The 5,000-nt window shown below is 43.4% G+C and overlaps 16 non-coding genes across 16 annotated transcripts in view; 7 read left to right on the top strand and 9 right to left on the bottom strand.

Annotated features, from left to right (window-relative positions):
• trnaw-cca (transfer RNA tryptophan (anticodon CCA)) overlaps positions 1 to 15 on the top strand; it is a 72-nt gene extending 57 nt beyond the window's left edge. The window contains exon 1 of the tRNA in view: positions 1 to 15. This exon is cut by the window's left edge and continues 57 nt beyond it. This is a non-coding gene — a tRNA (tRNA-Trp).
• A 426-nt stretch (positions 16 to 441) lies between these two features.
• On the bottom strand, positions 442 to 514 carry trnak-uuu (transfer RNA lysine (anticodon UUU)). Its single transcript has one exon. It is a non-coding gene; the product is annotated as a tRNA-Lys (tRNA).
• Positions 515 to 776: 262 nt separating this feature from the next.
• Positions 777 to 848, top strand: trnaw-cca (transfer RNA tryptophan (anticodon CCA)). Its single transcript has one exon. It is a non-coding gene; the product is annotated as a tRNA-Trp (tRNA).
• A 175-nt stretch (positions 849 to 1,023) lies between these two features.
• On the bottom strand, positions 1,024 to 1,096 carry trnak-uuu (transfer RNA lysine (anticodon UUU)). Its single transcript has one exon. It is a non-coding gene; the product is annotated as a tRNA-Lys (tRNA).
• A 179-nt stretch (positions 1,097 to 1,275) lies between these two features.
• trnak-uuu (transfer RNA lysine (anticodon UUU)) lies at positions 1,276 to 1,348 on the bottom strand. The gene has a single exon. It is a non-coding gene; the product is annotated as a tRNA-Lys (tRNA).
• Positions 1,349 to 1,610: 262 nt separating this feature from the next.
• trnaw-cca (transfer RNA tryptophan (anticodon CCA)) lies at positions 1,611 to 1,682 on the top strand. The gene has a single exon. It is a non-coding gene; the product is annotated as a tRNA-Trp (tRNA).
• A 426-nt stretch (positions 1,683 to 2,108) lies between these two features.
• On the bottom strand, positions 2,109 to 2,181 carry trnak-uuu (transfer RNA lysine (anticodon UUU)). Its single transcript has one exon. It is a non-coding gene; the product is annotated as a tRNA-Lys (tRNA).
• A 262-nt stretch (positions 2,182 to 2,443) lies between these two features.
• On the top strand, positions 2,444 to 2,515 carry trnaw-cca (transfer RNA tryptophan (anticodon CCA)). Its single transcript has one exon. It is a non-coding gene; the product is annotated as a tRNA-Trp (tRNA).
• A 174-nt stretch (positions 2,516 to 2,689) lies between these two features.
• Positions 2,690 to 2,762, bottom strand: trnak-uuu (transfer RNA lysine (anticodon UUU)). Its single transcript has one exon. It is a non-coding gene; the product is annotated as a tRNA-Lys (tRNA).
• A 179-nt stretch (positions 2,763 to 2,941) lies between these two features.
• trnak-uuu (transfer RNA lysine (anticodon UUU)) lies at positions 2,942 to 3,014 on the bottom strand. Its single transcript has one exon. It is a non-coding gene; the product is annotated as a tRNA-Lys (tRNA).
• A 262-nt stretch (positions 3,015 to 3,276) lies between these two features.
• On the top strand, positions 3,277 to 3,348 carry trnaw-cca (transfer RNA tryptophan (anticodon CCA)). The gene has a single exon. It is a non-coding gene; the product is annotated as a tRNA-Trp (tRNA).
• Positions 3,349 to 3,522: 174 nt separating this feature from the next.
• On the bottom strand, positions 3,523 to 3,595 carry trnak-uuu (transfer RNA lysine (anticodon UUU)). The gene has a single exon. It is a non-coding gene; the product is annotated as a tRNA-Lys (tRNA).
• A 179-nt stretch (positions 3,596 to 3,774) lies between these two features.
• On the bottom strand, positions 3,775 to 3,847 carry trnak-uuu (transfer RNA lysine (anticodon UUU)). Its single transcript has one exon. It is a non-coding gene; the product is annotated as a tRNA-Lys (tRNA).
• A 262-nt stretch (positions 3,848 to 4,109) lies between these two features.
• trnaw-cca (transfer RNA tryptophan (anticodon CCA)) lies at positions 4,110 to 4,181 on the top strand. Its single transcript has one exon. It is a non-coding gene; the product is annotated as a tRNA-Trp (tRNA).
• Positions 4,182 to 4,607: 426 nt separating this feature from the next.
• On the bottom strand, positions 4,608 to 4,680 carry trnak-uuu (transfer RNA lysine (anticodon UUU)). Its single transcript has one exon. It is a non-coding gene; the product is annotated as a tRNA-Lys (tRNA).
• Positions 4,681 to 4,942: 262 nt separating this feature from the next.
• Positions 4,943 to 5,000, top strand: part of trnaw-cca (transfer RNA tryptophan (anticodon CCA)) — a 72-nt gene continuing 14 nt past the window's right edge. The window contains exon 1 of the tRNA in view: positions 4,943 to 5,000. This exon is cut by the window's right edge and continues 14 nt beyond it. This is a non-coding gene — a tRNA (tRNA-Trp).

Here is a 5,000-nt window from a genome sequence, read left to right as displayed (position 1 = left end):
ATCACGTCGGGGTCAAATATTGCTTTTAATCTAGTCATTGAGTGGGACCAGTTAATCCCCAACTTTAAAAGTACCTCAGTTACACAGAGTTTTGTCAGTCAGTTGCAGGGCAATTTTAACCTTAATAGGTCATGCTCACTTGAGGCTATTTAAAGGTTTAATTGGTAACAAAGAAGCACAGGCTTTGGCCGCCCGAACAGGGACTTGAACCCTGGACCCTCAGATAAAAAGTCTGATGCTCTACCGACTGAGCCATCCGGGCCTTTACAGCTTCTTTCTTACAGCGAATTCACATTGTTCAACTGATGCATGGTGGTCAAGCAGAAAAGGGAGGGATATTGTCTAGGCTTGGCCCCTGACTGTCTTCTGAACAGCCGGAAAGCATCTGGAAAGCAAGAGACTGCTGCATTCTTAAACTCATACTTGTAAGAAACTGGCAAACGCCCGAACAGGGACTTGAACCCTGGACCCTCAGATTAAAAGTCTGATGCTCTACCGACTGAGCTATCCGGGCCCTGACTGAAAATTCTATCGTGCCAGATAAGGTGACTCACACTCAAATACTACATCTCAGCAAATCGAGAATTAGGATACTTATCCGATTACTTAATCCATCTTTGACCTCATACCTAAAGTTCCATATTAAATGCCTTGTTTTCAACTTCCTGAGATATCCAGTTTTTTCTCCAGTTAGAGCTCTTTAGGCCTAACTACTGAGTTTCTCTTGAAAAAAAATGATGTCCAAAAATAGGCAACATGAACATTACAGCGTCGATGACCTCGTGGCGAAACGGTAGCGCGTCTGACTCCAGATCAGAAGGTTGCGTGTTCAAATCACGTCGGGGTCAAATATTGCTTTTAATCTAGTCATTGAGTGGGACCAGTTAGTCCACAACTTTAAAACTACCTCAGTTACACAGAGTTCTTTGAGTCACTTGCAGGGCAATTTTAACCTTTATAGGTCATGCTCACTTGAGGCTATTTAAAGGTTTAATTTTTTAACAAAGAAGCACAGGCTTTGGCCGCCCGAACAGGGACTTGAACCCTGGACCCTCAGATTAAAAGTCTGATGCTCTACCGACTGAGCCATCCGGGCCTTTACAGATTCTTTCTTACAGCGAATTCACATTGTTCAACTGATGCATGGTGGTCAAGCAGAAAAGGGAGGAATATTTTCTAGGCTTGGCCCCTGACTGTCTTCTGAACAGCCGGAAAGCATCTGGAAAGCAAGAGACTCCTGCATTCTTAAACTCATATTTGTAAGAAATTGGCAAACGCCCGAACAGGGACTTGAACCCTGGACCCTCAGATTAAAAGTCTGATGCTCTACCGACTGAGCTATCCAGGCCCTGACTGAAAATTCTATCGTGCCAGATAAGGTGACTCACACTCAAATACTACATCTCAGCAAATCGAGAATTAGGATACCTATCCCATTACTTAATCCATCTTTGACCTCATACCTAAAGTTCCATATTAAATGCCTTGTTTTCAACTTCCTGAGATATCCAGTTTTTTCTCCAGTTAGAGCTCTTTAGGCCTAACTACTGAGTTTCTCTTGAATAATAATGATGTCCAAAAATAGGAAACATGAACACTACAGCGTCGCTGACCTCGTGGCGCAATGGTACCGCGTCTGACTCCAGATCAGAAGGTTGCGTGTTCAAATCACGTCTGGGTCAAATATTGCTTTTAATCTAGTCATTGAGTGGGACCAGTTAATCCACAACTTTAAAAGTACCTCAGTTACACAGAGTTTTGTGAGTCACTTGCAGGGCAATTTTAACCTTAATAGGTCATGCTCACTTGAGGCTATTTAAAGGTTTAATTGGTAACAAAGAAGCACAGGCTTTGGCCGCCCGAACAGGGACTTGAACCCTGGACCCTCAGATTAAAAGTCTGATGCTCTACCGACTGAGCCATCCGGACCTTTATAGATTCTTTCTTACAGCGAATTCACATTGTTCAACTGATGCATGGTGGTCAATTAGAAAAGGGAGGAATATTTTCTAGGCTTGGCCCCTGACTGTCTTCTGAACAGCCGGAAAGCATCTGGAAAGCAAGAGACTCCTGCATTCTTAAACTCATACTTGTAAGAAACTGGCAAACGCCCGAACAGGGACTTGAACCCTGGACCCTCAGATTAAAAGTCTGATGCTCTACCGACTGAGCTATCCGGGCCCTGACTGAAAATTCTATCGTGCCAGATAAGGTGACTCACACTCAAATACTACATCTCAGCAAATCGAGAATTAGGATACTTATCCGATTACTTAATCCATCTTTGACCTCATACCTAAAGTTCCATATTAAATGCCTTGTTTTCAACTTCCTGAGATATCCAGTTTTTTCTCCAGTTAGAGCTCTTTAGGCCTAACTACTGAGTTTCTCTTGAATAATAATGATGTCCAAAAATAGGCAACATGAACATTACAGCGTCGATGACCTCGTGGCGCAACGGTAGCGCGTCTGACTCCAGATCAGAAGGTTGCGTGTTCAAATCACGTCGGGGTCAAATATTGCTTTTAATCTAGTCATTGAGTGGGACCAGTTAGTCCACAACTTTAAAAGTACCTCAGTTACACAGAGTTCTTTGAGTCACTTGCAGGGCAATTTTAACCTTTATAGGTCATGCTCACTTGAGGCTATTTAAAGGTTTAATTGGTAACAAAGAAGCACAGGCTTTGGCCGCCCGAACAGGGACTTGAACCCTGGACCCTCAGATTAAAAGTCTGATGCTCTACCGACTGAGCCATCCGGGCCTTTACAGATTCTTTCTTACAGCGAATTCACATTGTTCAACTGATGCATGGTGGTCAAGCAGAAAAGGGAGGAATATTTTCTAGGCTTGGCCCCTGACTGTCTTCTGAACAGCCGGAAAGCATCTGGAAAGCAAGAGACTCCTGCATTCTTAAACTCATACTTGTAAGAAATTGGCAAACGCCCGAACAGGGACTTGAACCCTGGACCCTCAGATTAAAAGTCTGATGCTCTACCGACTGAGCTATCCGGGCCCTGACTGCAAATTCTATCATGCCAGATAAGGTGACTCACACTCAAATACTACATCTCAGCAAATCGAGAATTAGGATACCTATCCCATTACTTAATCCATCTTTGACCTCATACCTAAAGTTCCATATTAAATGCCTTGTTTTCAACTTCCTGAGATATCCAGTTTTTTCTCCAGTTAGAGCTCTTTAGGCCTAACTACTGAGTTTCTCTTGAATAATAATGATGTCCAAAAATAGGAAACATGAACACTACAGCATCGCTGACCTCGTGGCGCACCGGTAGCGCGTCTGACTCCAGATCAGAAGGTTGCGTGTTCAAATCACGTCGGGGTCAAATATTGCTTTTAATCTAGTCATTGAGTGGGACCAGTTAATCCACAACGTTAAAAGTACCTCAGTTACACAGAGTTTTGTCAGTCACTTGCAGGGCAATTTTAACCTTAATAGGTCATGCTCACTTGAGGCTATTTAAAGGTTTAATTGGTAACAAAGAAGCACAGGCTTTGGCCGCCCGAACAGGGACTTGAACCCTGGACCCTCAGATTAAAAGTCTGATGCTCTACCGACTGAGCCATCCGGGCCTTTACAGATTCTTTCTTACAGCGAATTCACATTGTTCAACTGATGCATGGTGGTCAAGCAGAAAAGGGAGGAATATTTTCTAGGCTTGGCCCCTGACTGTCTTCTGAACAGCCGGAAAGCATCTGGAAAGCAAGAGACTCCTGCATTCTTAAACTCATACTTGTAAGAAATTGGCAAACGCCCGAACAGGGACTTGAACCCTGGACCCTCAGATTAAAAGTCTGATGCTCTACCGACTGAGCTATCCGGGCCCTGACTGCAAATTCTATCATGCCAGATAAGGTGACTCACACTCAAATACTACATCTCAGCAAATCGAGAATTAGGATACCTATCCCATTACTTAATCCATCTTTGACCTCATACCTAAAGTTCCATATTAAATGCCTTGTTTTCAACTTCCTGAGATATCCAGTTTTTTCTCCAGTTAGAGCTCTTTAGGCCTAACTACTGAGTTTCTCTTGAATAATAATGATGTCCAAAAATAGGAAACATGAACACTACAGCATCGCTGACCTCGTGGCGCACCGGTAGCGCGTCTGACTCCAGATCAGAAGGTTGCGTGTTCAAATCACGTCGGGGTCAAATATTGCTTTTAATCTAGTCATTGAGTGGGACCAGTTAATCCACAACGTTAAAAGTACCTCAGTTACACAGAGTTTTGTCAGTCACTTGCAGGGCAATTTTAACCTTAATAGGTCATGCTCACTTGAGGCTATTTAAAGGTTTAATTGGTAACAAAGAAGCACAGGCTTTGGCCGACCGAACAGGGACTTGAACCCTGGACCCTCAGATTAAAAGTCTGATGCTCTACCGACTGAGCCATCCGGGCCTTTACAGATTCTTTCTTACAGCGAATTCACATTGTTCAACTGATGCATGGTGGTCAAGCAGAAAAGGGAGGAATATTTTCTAGGCTTGGCCCCTGACTGTCTTCTGAACAGCCGGAAAGCATCTGGAAAGCAAGAGACTCCTGCATTCTTAAACTCATACTTGTAAGAAATTGGCAAACGCCCGAACAGGGACTTGAACCCTGGACCCTCAGATTAAAAGTCTGATGCTCTACCGACTGAGCTATCCGGGCCCTGACTGAAAATTCTATCGTGCCAGATAAGGTGACTCACACTCAAATACTACATCTCAGCAAATCGAGAATTAGGATACCTATCCCATTACTTAATCCATCTTTGACCTCATACCTAAAGTTCCATATTAAATGCCTTGTTTTCAACTTCCTGAGATATCCAGTTTTTTCTCCAGTTAGAGCTCTTTAGGCCTAACTACTGAGTTTCTCTTGAATAATAATGATGTCCAAAAATAGGAAACATGAACAGTACAGCGTCGCTGACCTCGTGGCGCAACGGTAGCGCGTCTGACTCCAGATCAGAAGGTTGCGTGTTCAAA

The sequence above is a fragment of the Astyanax mexicanus genome, chromosome 12, assembly GCF_023375975.1.
Source record: "Astyanax mexicanus isolate ESR-SI-001 chromosome 12, AstMex3_surface, whole genome shotgun sequence".
Classification (NCBI taxonomy): Eukaryota; Metazoa; Chordata; class Actinopteri; order Characiformes; family Acestrorhamphidae; genus Astyanax; species Astyanax mexicanus.
The sequence above is the reverse complement of the archived record's forward strand: the minus strand, read 5'-3'. Positions and strand labels throughout refer to the sequence as shown.